Source organism: Chroicocephalus ridibundus, chromosome 14, assembly GCF_963924245.1.
Source record: "Chroicocephalus ridibundus chromosome 14, bChrRid1.1, whole genome shotgun sequence".
Taxonomy (NCBI): Eukaryota; Metazoa; Chordata; class Aves; order Charadriiformes; family Laridae; genus Chroicocephalus; species Chroicocephalus ridibundus.
This window is the reverse complement of record NC_086297.1, coordinates 14963409-14979369: the sequence shown is the minus strand read 5'-3', so window position 1 is coordinate 14979369 and position 15961 is coordinate 14963409. Positions and strand designations below refer to the sequence as shown.

At 45.2% G+C, this 15961-nt stretch overlaps 1 long non-coding RNA gene across 5 annotated transcripts in view; it reads left to right on the top strand.

Moving 5' to 3' along the window:
- The window catches only part of LOC134523342 (uncharacterized), an 80778-nt gene that overhangs the window by 30802 nt on the left and 34015 nt on the right, over positions 1 to 15961 (top strand). For 4 of the 5 annotated variants that reach the window (XR_010073301.1, XR_010073299.1, XR_010073303.1 and 1 more), the window contains 2 exons: positions 3575 to 3739; positions 8687 to 8797. This is a non-coding gene — a long non-coding RNA (uncharacterized LOC134523342). The remainder of the gene's footprint in view (positions 1 to 3574; positions 3740 to 8686; positions 8798 to 15961) is intronic. The other variant, XR_010073300.1, reaches the window with a different exon arrangement.

Genomic DNA, 15961 nt, shown 5'->3' with positions numbered 1-15961 from the left:
TACCAAAAAGATTGCACTCAGGAGTAGTGGAAATTGTGAAGCTGAATTCCTTCCAACCCTTGCCATGTTCAGCACTGAAGTCCTGTGTTAGTATTTCTCCATGCTCATGCTGATCAGGGAATTCAGGTCCCTCAAATTTCCTGCTTCAGGCCCTTCACCAAGTCTTTGCTCATTTCTTAACAGCTGTTGTCTCAGGACGGTAACACCAACTGCAATTAGGAGAGGACTACCGGACTGCTAGAGCAATGAAAGTAAGATCAATAGGAGATCACAACTACTCCACAGAGAATGGGCAAATTTTATTTTGGATTGTAGTATCAAAAACTGTATTTGTGGACACTGTCAGCGAGTGCTTCATGAAACCACTAGTTAGAGAGTGAAGGAAAGGCAGTTTTGACTTACCTTACCTATACAGCTGTGGACATAGTTGAAAATAAAGCTGTTTAAGAATTGACCTATGGCAATACATGTAATGTAACATCCTTGGAGGAGTTAAAATAGCCCCCAAAATCCAAGATGATTGTGTTTATAAAGCACATAGAGAAAACAACTCAAACGGAAGCAGTTCAGTTTCAGTAGACTGAAGACCACTTAACGATATCATAGTAGAGGTCCAGGGCAAAGGGATGCTAATTATCAGAAAAGACCTGATAAAAGACAACAGTCACTTCATCGTAGAAACCAATCAGATTGGTCAAGCATGATTACTTTCCTTGGTAAATACATGTTGGCTGCTCTCGGTTATCTTCTTGTCCTTCACATCCATAGGAACAAGTACCAAGAGGACAAATCTTCCAAATAATAAAAGTGAAACTGAGCAGCTTACAGTTTCACTGATCCTTCTTCCTGCCTTTTTAAAAGATGGACATAACATTAGCCTTTTTCCAGTCATATGGGACCTTCTCTGTGTGTCATCATTTTTCACCAATGATAAACATAGGCCTTGCAATTACATGGGCAAACTCCCTCAGCATCCTTTAATGATATTCATAATGATGATAATCATACCCAGCCCCAAAGGTAAGAACATCCAGCCTCTCTCAGTAATTCCAGCTTCTCTAAGTCGTAAGTTAGGACTTCCCCACTGTTGGTTGTACTTTTCCTTCTCAAACTCCGTTGGAAGATGCAGATACCTGGGGACAAGCTTCGTCTATGAAGACTGATGCAGAAAAGGTGCTGCATACTTAAGTGCTTTCTGCATCATCTCTCACCAGGTGGACTCCTGCATTCAGTGGTAGACACACATTTCTCTGAACTCCCTTCTGCGTCATCCGTGCAGAACTGTTATGCTTAATGTCCCTAAGTGCCCAAGCAATGCTTTATATTCCTATTTTGTTGCCAGTTCTTGCCTCCACCTCTTATAGACTTTTGTGGTTTAGGTTATCAAGAAGTTTGCCGCTTCACTAAGATGAAATTCCCAGTCTTCCTGCAGAACAAGGTAGTTTGTTTCTGAGGTCTCAATAATTTTCCTTTAAACCCCAACCATCTCTCCTCAGTAGTATTCTCTTTCACAGCTGCTGCCAAGGGTGTTCTAACTAGCAGTTCCCTGAATACAATGAATTCCAGTCTTACGAAGTTTGAGTGCTAATTCTGTTGCTTACCTCTCCAGTTTTCCACTAGATCCTTCACTCAGTCATCATGTGGTTGCTGCAGCCTGAGATGCCATCTGGGATCATGTTTACCACAAGTTCATCCCTTCTTCCAGTACTCAACATTGCCTGTCCAGTATTTACTTAAGGATATTGTCATTAGCACACTCTAAGAACTTCTGGCATTGCGTACCCAGTGCTGTTGCCCTCCTAGCAGACATCCACATGGCTGAAATCCTCCCTAATGTAGAGGAGACTTCTGCCTTTCTACTAGCTGTAGAAATCCTCCTTCACTACTTTGTCTTGGTCAGGTTGTCTATAACAGACCTCATCACAACATCCTTCATTTTCCTCCTGTCTCTGGTGGGATATCTACAGTTTCACGCTGGAGCTTTGCACAATTAAGGAGCACTTTAACACAAAGCATATATCCTCCTCATCTTCCCTGTCTATTCTTCCTAAACAGTCCATACCCTCCCATGACCATGTTTCAGTAGTGCACACTATCCCACCATATGTCCATGATTCTGACCATGTTCCCCTTCTCCCTTGCAAAATTCCTACACTTGCAGCTATTCTTCTGTCAATTCTGGGCTTCCGATGATTAAGCTGATTTCACACCCTTGTTATCAGGTTAGTAGTCTCATTTCCTTTTCAGTCCTCAAATACAGATATCCAAAAATCTAGAGGAACTCAAAGGTGAAGTTGATAAATTTCCAAACATGGTGTGGAAGCTCCTACTTTAAAATTTGTTTGGATATCACAGGACTAACAGTTGAGTAAAGTAATCCCATGATATTAAAAAGGTTCATGGGGAAATCACGGGAAATAAAGTGCAGTAAGGCTGATGCCTATACTGGACAAATCATTAGAAATTATATTATAAAACAAAATTAATGGACACAGGAAAAAGTGACAGTCTTTCACCTGTCTTTCTAAAGGGAAGTCTTACTTCACAAACCTTTTGCTTCTTTGAAGGCCAGATAAAGCGTGTAGATTTAACTATCAAGACTGCAGCTGTAATGCTAAATAAATCTTCTCCTGAGTGCAATCTCTGATATTAGACAGAATGGTGCAGGATGCCTTGCAGCCAGCCCTCAGTGCTTGCGATCACCAGAATTGTCTGGCTGCATCAGCACTGCATAACTCTCGGCTTGGATCTCTGCTGTTTAGCAAATGCCCACTTTCCTTTTCGCACCACGGAAATAAAGTATAAAGCTGTAGCTTCTCCCTTGAAGTTTTTAATAGGTGACATTAAACGATGGTATGGAGGGAAAACTGTAAACTGCAACACTGGCATCTGTGTGCATGTTGCTCACAAAAATTATCTGTGAGCAGTTTTCAGAGGGAAAACCCCTTACCCTTTGGACTAGATTTGGAGGAATTAGAAACTGAGAAGGAAACAGTGAGAAAGTACATAGAAAAAGGCTGGGAGGCCAACATGGGAAGTTCAGGGGAACTTTCAGGAGAAAAGAAGACCTAAACTTTTACCCTTTCCTCCAGATTTTTTTTCAGGAAGATAAAGATTGTATTATTTCATATTTGCAGGCAAATAAACTTGAAGAATTTTCTTCCGAAAATTTTAAAATCATGATCACATGGACAGACAGATAGGTATTTTTTAAAAAGCTCTAGGATATAAACCATGCTTTGGATTTGTTTTAATTCACAGAGATTATCCATCCCACACAAGTGATAAATTTCTGTGATATGGCCTATTGGGCATTCCAGTTTCTTGCAAGGGAGTACTCTGTAATACGCATTACTGGATCCAGACTCCATACAGATTTAGCTCCACAGTTCTCCGTGAGTTAGGCCACAGAAAACTGGCCAATTTCCTCTTCAAGCATGGGGCAGCCAAGATGATACCTGTCTTTGGGAAGAGGGTTCTGCTGAAATAAGCAGCAATGTCCTGCTCCAACACAAAGAGGGAAATGAATCCTGTCAGCATTGACTTTCTGCCACTTCTGTTTCCATCCCTACAGGGCCTGGATTCCACTGGGACTAGAAGCAAACCACAGCACAGTCAGAAGCAGCAGAGCGAGAGAAATCTCTATATACAGATGGTCCTTCACAGACATACAGTGTGGGCGAAGTGCTGGCGTGATGACACCCAGGCATGCTTGAAAACAGATCCCATCCCACTTTCTGTAAGTCCCCACAATGTGATTTCCCCTCCCTTGCGTTCAGTGAGCATGACCTGGAGAGAAAAAGGGGCACTCATGAGCACAAACCATGACACAGGTGAAGTGTGAAAGTGGAGCGCTTGTCAAGGGCTCTTGAGCTTGTGGCCCGATGCAAACCTCACTCTCTGCTCTGCTTCTTAGAGCAGCAGCATCAGCCTTGTAACCTGCCTAGTTAGAAGGAAATTCCAGTCCCAGTATCTCCATGTCATTGTCATACATCCACCTTCAGGCCTCCTGCTTAGGTCCTCCACTCCCTTCACCCTGGACCAAGCTGACCAGGACCTCCTGGCCAGTTGCAATAACAGGACAATACGCATGGTTGCAAGACTTCAGCTTCCGTTTCAGGTCCATTGGTCTTCTTTTCTGCCCTGAGAGAAACAACTAAAGCAAACCCAGTTGGACCATGTGGGAAACAACCAGAAAAGTTCAAGAAGGCATCTTCTTGGGGGTCAATATATATGGTGTAAAATTTAACCTTGGCAGCAGTGAATTCCAGTGCAGAAATGTAGCTGAGTTGGTGAGCTCCCATCTAAGTCTTTGAAGGAACACAACATTAAAGTCATCGTCACACAGTTCATGCTTTCACAATAACCTCATTAGATTCCTTTAACCATGCAGCTATCCTAGAGTAGCCACACCAGGGATTTCATGGGCGTTTTGAGGTGTTGTGTTCAACTGGGCATCCAGTTGGTAGATACCAAAACAGAATGTCCTGACCCATGGAATCTCCCCAGCAAATGGAGGGTGGTTTCTGAAAGATAAGTAGTTGCCTCCTTTGCACTGAGCTCACCCACTTTTTCATGGGACTTTTCATGAAGGTTGACACCAATGGTGTTAAACGTTCATCTCCTGCAGAAGTGGAGAGAATTCTTTCACACAAGCAATTAGCAGATCTCAAGATGGCACTGATCTCACGCTGTCCCTTCAACGTCGTGTCATCAGCAGTTATCCTGGAAGGAGGCTTGGCAAGTGTTCCTCTTCTCCTAAAGGAGCTTGATGCAGAAGAAGCAGGGGAGACAAAGACTGCCTATGGCAGCAGCCCACAGCTGTGACCAGGTAAACCCACCTGTACTGTTTCTGATGCACAGCATGAAATTCATGGTCTTGTCACCTGCAAGTGATCTGTGAGCCTCTTATGTGAGGTCCATAATGCCCATTTAAAAAGAGATCCCTTTGTTGTCTCCCTCCATTATCAGCCCTAGGAGGCTGGAGAGAGCTGAGCTGCTCAGCTTCTGCTTAGGTGGGAAATCTGCTTTTGTGGATCAGTGTTTTCCCTATGATTCTCCACAAGAAAGGCCACACCTATTGCAAAAGAAATGCAACTGCCATCAGGCACAAGTCCATTCTGGAAGTGGAGGTGGCTGCCTTCTACGCTATGGGAGACTGTCCAGGTACGGCTCCAGCTTGGCCAAGTACTGCCTTTATGACGGTAAAGATGTGCGAGGTCGCGAGGTCTATATAGCCACAGTCCAATGACCTGCCACCTTTTGCAGTGCCACACACAGCTTGTCGCAGTCCCACACAGCTGGATGAGTGTTTTTCTCAGCCAAGTATCTGCACTTCCAAGGGGTAGGAGTCCACCAAATCCCTTAGCAGCTTCCACTATGTCTCATTGTTAGGATCAGATCCAGGAAGGAAGATTGAAGAGATACATGGAATCAAAGTGACTGTGCCACAGGCAAGAAACCACCCATCTGTCCTCCAGTATCTCACAGGTTGCCCAGATGTTCCTACATCCTTTAGGTTGTCATTGCCCTCAGTATCTTGCAGCCCCTGTGCTACCTTAGCCAAGGAAATTTCAAGGTGAACTGTTCCAGCAAATTGATTGTGTTATTAGGATCTTTGCACCGTGAAACAAGGAGTGGAGCAACTGGGCAGCTGACAATACATTCTCACTCTATTAACCTGCGAGGATTGAGCACTTGTCAACTATTTTTTGTAAGACTTGCAGTTCCCTCTTTTGCAGCATGTGAGCTGTAAGGAAACCCAAGGATTATGGAGTCCACATATGGACTGACAAGTTGGGTTGTCAGAGAAGATTTTGAATGCCCCAGTATACCAACTAAAGAGTAAATTGTCTGCTTCGCAGGATGTATGGTGCTCTGAAATTTGGGGTTAGCTTTTTGGCATCATGATTCTGCAGTTTCTGAAGATGCCTGCAAAGTGGGAAGGGTGAGACTCAATATGAAGAGCAATGACTTCAGAGTAAAGCACAGAAGCTCTAGTTACCTTATCTCCAAAACTAAGCTAGTCCCACCATTAACTACCTTCTGCTGAGCAGCCCCATGGATAGAGCATCTGACTATGAAGTGAAGTCTGTGTTCTTCACTCTCCTCAGCATGGGAAAGAGGTGCGTACTCAGCATCCTTTCCTTGTCTCTGAGATCTTGTTCTTTTACGAGTAGGTAAGGATGTGTTCTGGGTGGACGCACTGTCCACAGCCCTGCCTTGAAGCTTGGCCACTGTGCAGGCAGGCACGCTGACCTTCTTTTGAGTTAAGTCCCCTTAGTGTGTCACTGGTTGTCTACAAACATGAGTGGTACACATTACTAACTGAGTTGAAAAGGTGCTTTGCTGGGATACATTTGTGAGAGTGCACTTTTTTTCCTTAGGCTGCTTTGTTATGTTTGGGTTAGGCCATTTATAGTTCTTTACTAGGCTATGAGATCTTTGATCAGCTTTAACAGCCTTTTCTGCTAAATCACACCTCCAGAAGCATATTGAAGATTCCTTTCATCATCCTGAGAATTTTAGCTGAGAAGCTAAATATTCAAAATTTGTGAGTTTTTCCATATTGTCTACATTGTAGCTTATGGTAAGATGAGCAATCAACTCTCACTTATCAGACAGGATGAGAGACCCAGGTAGTAAGATAGATAAGATTACTTGTGTTCTACAGAAGCCACAGGGAGCACTGTGCAATCTGAGTTACGTGAACAAAGTGTCCATTCTACAGAGATTACCAACAAATAACTGAATGCATTTGACAGTGTTCAAGGTTGTTAGGTGTGCTGTTGTCCAGGAGGAAAAGGTCTAATTGAGTCCATATTAATACATCTGCATACATCAGATCCTGAGCAAATAAAGCAAACTGAAACTGAGGATGGAGACTAGAGCATGATGCAGATTCTTGTAAGGTATTACAGACAGAAAGCTGATTTTGAAGCACAGTTACTTGCCCTAGTGGATTGCTGATGAGGCCACTAGGTATTTCTGCACAGACCTCCCAACAGCTTCTTGTTTCTGAGAGCAACAGGCAGCAGGGAAGAAATTATTCACCTGGAAGAGCAACTGTTCTGATTTCTTTTCCTGCCTTTAATTTCTGCAGGGTCTTTTTTTTTTCAGGATGCTGAGATGCCTTTTTCTCTTTCATTTCCCCTGTGTCTGCTAAACTGTTTGGCATTATGCCCAGAAGAGTGAATGGCAGCCATTGCCTAAGCCCTTCTCTTAGGTATCAGTTGTTATTTGCAGGAATCTTTCAAAAAGGAAGTTGTTTCAGCATGGATTGCCTAAATTCACTTCCACCAGGAAATGAGTGTCCTCATATTCTAGAAAAGAATATTTTGTTCAATGCCTTGATTCTGCCTTAAAAACATGTATGGCAATGTGAGACCTAGCTACTAAAAGACCACTTTCTAGTCTAATGTTTTTTGTTGCCAGGTTCTGTAACTCAAAGAGAGTGGAATAGCATCACCCCCAGAATAAATGGCATTGATTCTGTTCTGGAATCAAGGTATTAACATATAGCACTTTCCAGGTTAAAAAAAAAAAAACCAAACACCATCACCCCAAAACAGCAGAGGCTAGGATAGTGACAGATCCTTTCCTGGGAGATATGAAAATCATGTGGCATAGAGCTACACTTATGACTCTTCTAGAAAGAACAATGGTATAGGGTGGAGTCTGCAGTTCTCTGACTTGCTCGTGATTTTCCCCCCAAAAAACTCTCAAATTGCTCTTTGCAGGACTTTTAGCTTAAAAGTTCTGTTGTTGGCCATGCTGTCATGGTAGGCCTGCCTAGACAGAGCAGTTTGCTCTGCAGCCTGGGAGGGACAGTCTGACAGAGAATGCCCAGCCTTCGCTGTAGCAGCATTTCTGCTGCCCTCTGTGTAAAATGAGAGCTCACAGGAATGTTACCATAGGACAAGCAGAAATGTCAGAACACTGGTCTTTAGCAAAACTACTCATCCCTACACTTCTGCTAGGATGTGGCTGGGCACTGAACCCTGGAGATGGTAAGAGAACATTTTCCATTTTACAAGGTTATTTATCAATTCAGTGTAGATCTGCTAAGGTGCATGCTTTCAATCCTATGTGCAGAATGTGCTCAGTGCATATTTTTGATGTGTCATCTGGTTAGGAAATGTGCCATTAAACTAACATTTCTGATAAAAGTGACTGAAGGAATGGGCTAAGCGAATTGCTGGAAGTGATATATGATTTCTCAGGAAGAACCACTCAGGATCATAACTAATGAGACTTAAAACCTGCAGGCTCTAAAGCAGTGTGGGCCATTGCTTTACCATGGCAAATGTAAGCAAAAATTTCTGCGCCTACACGTGAGCACTTGTGAAAACAAGTGGGTGTCACAGGCTGGCCGTGAAGGGGGTACAATGGCCTTGCTATCCCCTGTCCCTTCTGCTCTATTCAGAAAGTAACTTCCGCAGATCTTAATGCAGTTCTGATTTACCTTCACTACAAGTTAAGGAAAGTGGATGAGTCTGTCCTAGGGGGAACTTTGATGATAAATTTGTTGCTAAGTAGCTTCCAAAAGAGTGGCATTCTTGGAAGTCCTCAGAATGAGTTAACTGAACATGAGAGGCAAATAAAACCCACAATCTGGAATTACAGGATGGGCAGCTTTCAAATGTGCACCACAGGTGCACCATTACTCACGGTCCTGTCTCCACAGCTAACATCAGCGGAAGAGATCTGGGCAATAGATTCTGTCCAAGGAGATGACATTCAGGATGCCCTTTCTATCACCCACCAAAGCAGCTGGGGGGCTCCTGTTACAGAGCAGGTGAGTGGGGCGGGCAAGCTGGGAGACCATTGGGTAGAAAAAGGTAAATGAAACAGCAAGTAGCTGGAAGAGGAGGAGGGAGGGGGAAGGAAAAGAAAGTAAGGAAGGAGCCTGGTATTAAACCCTGCAGGACACGGTAGCATAAAATAAGCTGTACTTGTGAGATCAAAGGTCCATGTAGCTTAACTTTCTGTCTTTGAAAGCGATGCCCAGGAAAAAGCAGCGCCTTGCCTAAGGCAACATAGAGTGGCACTTCTCTAAAACTCTCCTGACTCCCAGTAGTTTCTATTTATGAAAGCCCTGAACAGGACAACGTGATGTCTGGGTATTTAATAGCTCATGGTGGATTTTTAACTGATGAATTTGTCCAAACACTTTTTGAACCCATGAACTGTTCTCTGAATGTATGGCTTGTTACTGTTACTGTTATACCGTTATACTGTTGTTATACTGTTATACCGTTGTTATAGTGTTATACTGTTATGTATGGCTTGTTACTTGTTACTGTTATACTCTACTGAGGCTAACTCATAGGAAGCAAACATCCACATACGCAATTCAATTCACTTTCTTATTATCTTTGATTGAGTGTTACAAATATGTATCTTCTTTGTATTTCATCCAAATTTTCATATCAAGTCACAGATTTGGAGAATTAACGATTAAAATGCAGGGAACGTCTGCCAGGTGCCAAGGTAGATTATGCTGTAGTTAATCTGCAGTACATACTTATAGTACAACAGGATATTTTCCTTATAGCATTTTCAAGGGAATTTTTTTTCCAAACACTAAGGCCCCTGTCACTTCAGAGACTCCACCAAGCCTCCTATGCAAAATTAGCAAATAGATTTCCTTGGTGGTCAGCCTAAACGGTTCCTCAATTGCTCTCTGCATCCATCTGAGATGCCGAGGGAAGGATACAAATCGCTGCTCGTCCTGGAGGACAAATCAGTTGTGTAAAGCAGAACAGCTCCAGCAGGACATGTCACCAGAGAGCCAGCAACCAGGGTGTTTTACCTCTCAATCAGGACCGCGGCCTGAGAAAATACATGCTAAGTCTGCCTCAGCTCAAGATGCAGTGCCAACTTCACCCCATCACTGCTTTGCTGAGCAACACAGGCGTATGTTGCCTTCCTTCCAAATCAGTCCCTCAGGTCCCTCAGAGTGTCTGCTGCTCCTCTGAGAAGTGCCTCCAGGTAGCCCGTATCTCACAGGGTGCAAGGTGTCAGAGCAGATCTGTCTCTCGACTGCACTGCTGCCTGCCTCATATATTTGCTAATCCTCAATTCACGCCTTAGTGCCCTGATATATGTATGTTGTCCACAGTCCTCTCTGTGTTGAAACTCTGAATTCAAGAGAACTAATGCACGTAGACACAGGAGAAAGAAAAGACCGCTTTGTAGGCCCTTTTCCTGCATCTCAGGGAGGTTGTCCTCCCCCTCTGCTCTGCCTTGGTGAGGCCGCACCTGGAGCACTGTGTCCAGTTCTGGGCTCCCCGGTTCCAGAAGGACAGGGAACTGCTGGAGAGGGGACACCAAAATGCTACCAAGAGGATGAGGGGACTGGAACACCTCTCTTGTGAAGAAAGGCTGAGGGATTTGGGTCTCTTCAGTCTGCAAAAAAGACTGAGGGGGGACCTTGTCAATGCTTGTAAATACTGAAAGGGTGGGTGTCAGGAGGATGGGGCCAGGCTCTTTTCTGTGGTGCCCAGGGACAGGACAAGGGGTAACGGGCACAAACTTGACCATAGGAAGTTCCACCTCAACATGAGGAGGAACTTCTTTGCTGTGAGGGTGGCAGAGCCCTGGCCCAGGCTGCCCCGAGAGGTGGTGGAGTCTCCATCTCTGGAGACATTCCAAACCCGGACGGAGGCGTTCCTGTGCCACCTGCTCTGGGTGACCCTGCTCTGGCAGGGGATTGGACTGGGTGATCTCCAGAGGTCCCTTCCAGCCCACACTATTCTGTGATTCTGTAATTCTATGTATGGCAAATTCATGGAGAATTCAGGTGTTGAATTTAATTTTATTTCCTCAAACTGTCAAGAAGTTTCTTCCTTTAATATAGAATACTTTCCAAAAATTTTATAACTGGAACACTTAGCTCAGGAGATATAGATGTCCCTCTAGTCCAGGAGTTCACAAATTTGAGATCCTCTGCAGTGGGGCTCTATTGGAACATATGCACTGTATCTATTTTAAACCTTCTCTCCAAGATGGTCCTTTATGGCTGTTTGGAGCAGTGTTTTCCCCATGATCAGTTAGCACTTGTCAGCTGATAGGCAGCCCAACTCCACAAACAGTGTGCCAACGCAAAATGCTATCATTCGGCAGTTATGGCAATAAATATGTAAGAGGAAGCAATCTTTGGTTTCCCTCCCCTTGGTATGATATTTGGATCCTGGTAATTTATCATGAGCTATGGCCTCCTCGAAGGAATAGTACTGTTAGTTCAGCACGAAAGAAAGCCTGAGAATGCGAATTTTTTTCTGTGTGTTCTAGCTATATGTGATGTGTCTTGTTTAGACTAGCATATTGCTATGGTTCATATTCCACCATTAGGTATTTTTTTACAAGTTAAAGAATTCTGAAAAAAACAGTCTCACAATAGGTCCATAAACATAACAAGACTTCTCATTTTTAAAGGGTGTTTACAGTGTTTCTTAAATTAAAGGCAAATTATTTATTTATCAATTTTGAAAAGTCAATGTTTTTATATACCTTAAAACACATTCCCCAAACTAACTTTGTTGCTCAGGGAAGGAAGTAAACAGAACCCTAAAATGGGAACTCTGTCCAATCAGAAAAAAAAAGCTTTTAATAGATAAAAATTGTATTTCAAATAGTAACTCATCTACACAATTTTGCTGGGTATTATGAGACAAAGTGGGATATATACACCTTCTCAGAAATTATAGTACCTTTTTCAGGCAGGATCAGTAGCTGACTATGAAATACAAAGACAAAAATAGACAGGATGATCATCATGGTTTCAGTTGCAAGAAAGCTATTGATTTACTGGCTATTTTTCTATAAAAGTCCATATGATGCCATACATATCTAGACAGTCCTTGGGAGATGCTTGTCTAAAACAGATGCTTAAAAGCATAGGATAAAGAAGATCATGCAACATTATAGACACTCTCTTCTACCATACAGTTTTTCTCATTCAAATATTTTCTTAATATTTACTCCAAATCCTTTTTACTTCAAATTAAACAGTTATAGTCCTGGCGATAGAACCCTCTATGTCTCTTAATGAAAATCTTTTTCTTTTGACAAAATTATTTTCCTATTCCCATACCCAGTCTGTACTTTTCTCATCTCTTGACTTAAAAAATCACTTTCTATACATAGCTTTTTCTAAGTCATATTCTTTATACTTGTCATTCTGGCTCCTCTTCTCCTTACTCTACAGAAAGAATTTTCTTTTTTCAGAAGAGGACTACAAAATGTGCTCTAATCAAAGTGTTGTAGACTGTCACTAAGATAACCCATTGCTGATGAAAGCAAAGATACATATACTGCACCATAGAAAGAGTACTTAAACTATTTTTTGCAATAATTCGATATACCATTTTGCAACTGTTTCACATTGCTGAGTGTCTAAAAATTTGTGCCCCCTATTCCTTTTCTCCCTGGCTCAGATAACAAACGCCATCCATTCTCTGCCTGATTTCATCTTCTAGAGTACTTTGTTTCCTTCATTAAATTTCCGTCTAAAGTTTTTCCAATTTTCCAGAACTACTTCTAAGCCTGATCTCATTCCACACTGCCAAAGCGCTTGGATGCCCCCATTCCAAAAAGACATAACATCAGTGTCTGCTTCTGTCAGCTCAGGGTCTTTTCTTTCAGTATTCATGGCCTTGACTTTTCCAGACCTTCTTTGGCCCATTCCACCTGTCTTTGTTGTATCCCAGTGGTGAACACGTGAGACTGGCTGACCCACCTGGTTGGATTTTAACCCATCTGGTGTGATTCAGTGATAACACGTGTGCCAGGAAGTTTCAGCAGCTTTAAAAGCACCCATTTTTAAGTGAGACCTAGTTGCTGGTCAGCAGCAGGCCAGCCACCCGGAGGAGGGTCCACCTTGATGGCTCCATGCTGCCACCCCATGGCAATGGGTGCCTCGAGCAATGGGCCTGGTCGGCTGCTGCCTGGCTGAGCTCCCTGTGACTGACAGGAGCCTGCTGGAGCCCCAGGCTGAGAGGAAAGATGATGGGCCCTGTGCCCTCATAGCAACAGCCAAAACGGTAAGGCAAAAGGCATGGCGACCGAGCTAACTGATGTCTCTGGACCTTGGTTTCCTCTGCCTGATTGCCTGTGGTGACCGTTCCAGGCAGTGACACTGACTTTACTGAGCTCTCCAAAGGGCCAGGGGAGTCAGGCTGCAGGCTGAGATGAGTCTTCACAACCATCAAGTGATAGCCACGGGCCTGGCCAGGGCTTCTCCTGCAGCCCTGATACTCCAGTGGCTCTTGAGGGATTGCTGGTGCAGAGCTCTACTGCCTTCCCTTGGTGAGCACTGTGGAAGCACAGCCTGAGCAAAGGGACATGGCTCTCTGCAATGCTGCTGCTGAACCTCGGAGCAAGCCCTGCCCGTCTTCGTCCTCACCCAGGCAGGGACTCAAGGGGAGGCGGTAGTAAAATTGGGCACTTTCAGAGCTGCAGTCCAGCCTGCCTTTTTCAGTGCTGGTGCCCAAGAGAAATAACGTTCCCCTGCACCACAAACTGAGCCCCAGCACGTCCCAGGAGGCCACAGCGAGCACCCAGACGCTGGGTTGGCACAGCATCATTCCACAGACGTCAGAGGGGCCGCTCCTGATTTATGGTCTTACCAGGGAGAGCACACTCGGGCCTGCTTCTGATCTTTAACATTTCAGCTGAGAAAGGGGCTGTGCCGGAGCAAGTCTCTCTCGGGTAAGAATAGCATCTGCCATCTTAGGACGCAACACAGTTGTCCCGCTCCTACGTGGCAGCACATTGCGCTGAGATATAGAAGGCAACCTACCCGCCCAGGAATGTCTTCGAGCGCTATTAGTGGAAGCGTATCAGCTACACAAACAGGCATGACCCCGCACAGGAGTCTTGCAAGAGCGGGGCTATTTTGAGCTTCTGACAGTGAGGATGAAGGCAGACAAATGAGGGGCTGATCCTCCCGGCATGGGCAACCTCCAAAACTCTCTGCGGCCTTGTCTCCTCCTCTGGGAATGACTTGTGTGAAGGCTGACGGGCGATTTGGTGGGACCTCAGAGCCCAGGAGGCAGGGGCCAGGAGGGAGCTGTGAATGTGGGGGGACGCAAGGCTAGGCCTCAGTCCCACCACACGGCCCACCGTGCTGATGGCAAGTCCTGCCTGAGGCTGTGCACCTGTCCCCAAGCTTAGGGCACACAGCTGCCTACTTTATTTTTGACTGCATCCGTGAGAGCTAGAGAGATACCAGAGGTGTGTAACTGCGTGCAAGGGAAACACGCAGGAGGCTAGAGGAAGAAACAGTTGACTTTGCAAAAGGGAGTCTAAAGAAAGCTACAGTAGTTCAAACCAGCGACACTTATACCCATGATGCGAGAGCTGATTCTTCAGTGACTCGCCTGTCCTTTCCCTAAAATGCCCTTTGTGACAGTTCTTTTGCACAAATCCTCACAGAAACTGTCTCCAGGTGTCACACTCACCAGTGTGGCCAGGCACCATCAGCCCGCTCCCTCCTCTTCACGCCTGCCGCCTTCTCTCTTCCCTATGCCTGGCTTTGCTGGCTGCATTCCTTCCTTCTGAGGACACATTCTCATGCTTCCACGGGGGAGGCAATGTGAAGCAAAGGATGGTGCAGGGTCTGTAAAGCAGGATTTCAGAGAGTCTCAGAAGTTCAAGCTTGTGCAAGCCATTACAGCTGACATGGGTATACATGGATGTTGTGTGTCATCTAGGCTCTAGCCAGCCCCACCTGAAGCTTTGGAGATGCCTGCAGGTGTGGCTAGACATTCTCACGCCACCCAAGAGGAGCAGTCAGCTCATAGGCGGGTTTAGGCAGTCAAGGCTCACCGCAAGAGACCCTGGCTGCGGTGGCAGACCAGTGCACGCTGTCAGGCAAGGAGAAAGACTGCAGGGCATGAGGAGGGATGAACAAGCTTGGGAGACTGCTAGAGAACCATGGGGAAAAGCTGTGCAGTGTCACGAGAAGGGGGGACTAGTCTGGCATCTCTGCAAGGTGTTGGGTGGCTTTCTTAAGGTCCTTGTGATTGAAAACTGTGGTCTGCTCCTAAAGAGCCATCTCCCATCGCTCCCTTCAGACAGCACTGACAAAGGTTCTGCTCGCCAATGCTTGCTAGTGACACTGGAAGCAGGCTGCACTTCCTCATGAGAGCTGCTGTGCTGGTGAGGCTGCACTTGGGAGACAGGTAAGGTGAGAGCCCTTTGGATATTGCTGTCATAGGCGTACAGCCATGGAGCTGTCGGTTGCAACTTCCTAGCGCTGTGTGAATCTATTTGGAAACAACGCCGTTGGCCTTGACTTCTACAAGCTTAGATCAAGCCAGCGGTGTCAGTCCTTACCACTTCCCATTGCCCCCAGGAGCTCCACTGGTAAGCTCTGCCTTGAAAACACTGCAAGCCAGTCAAGGTGGAAAGCATTCAGGGGCTACCTGCCTCAGGCTTGGGCACAATCATTTCCTGCACAGCCTGCGTCCCTTCAGCCCACAACAGCAGCCCCACTCCCATCCCTGTGGTCCTGCTAGGCTCAATGCTCCACGGAGGACCCACCTCTGCTTTTGAATACTAGCGCTTGTACAGTAGACAGAGGTGGAAAGCTGTGGACTCCCACAAGCTTTCAACATCAATACATACCCTGGCCTCTGCTCCTGAGTCTGCTGCTTGTTTCCTTCTAGTCCCAGCTGCACCTCACTCCTCAGTTGCTGCTAATGTGTTTCTCATTCACTCCATGCTGGTCTGCACCAAGGGATCCCGCAGCCTGGAGTCAGCTGGGGTGACGCAGCGAACGCTTCAGACAGTCAGTGCTGCAACAGTGGGCGCAATTGTGTAAGTTGATATTGCTGAAAGGTTTTCCAAATTGGCTTAATAGCCCTCAGTTACCGCTAAGCTGTGTTTGATTCACTGTATACACAGGTTTCTGAGAAAATCCCGCAAGGCTGTGTGGTCTCCCTGAAAATAAGGG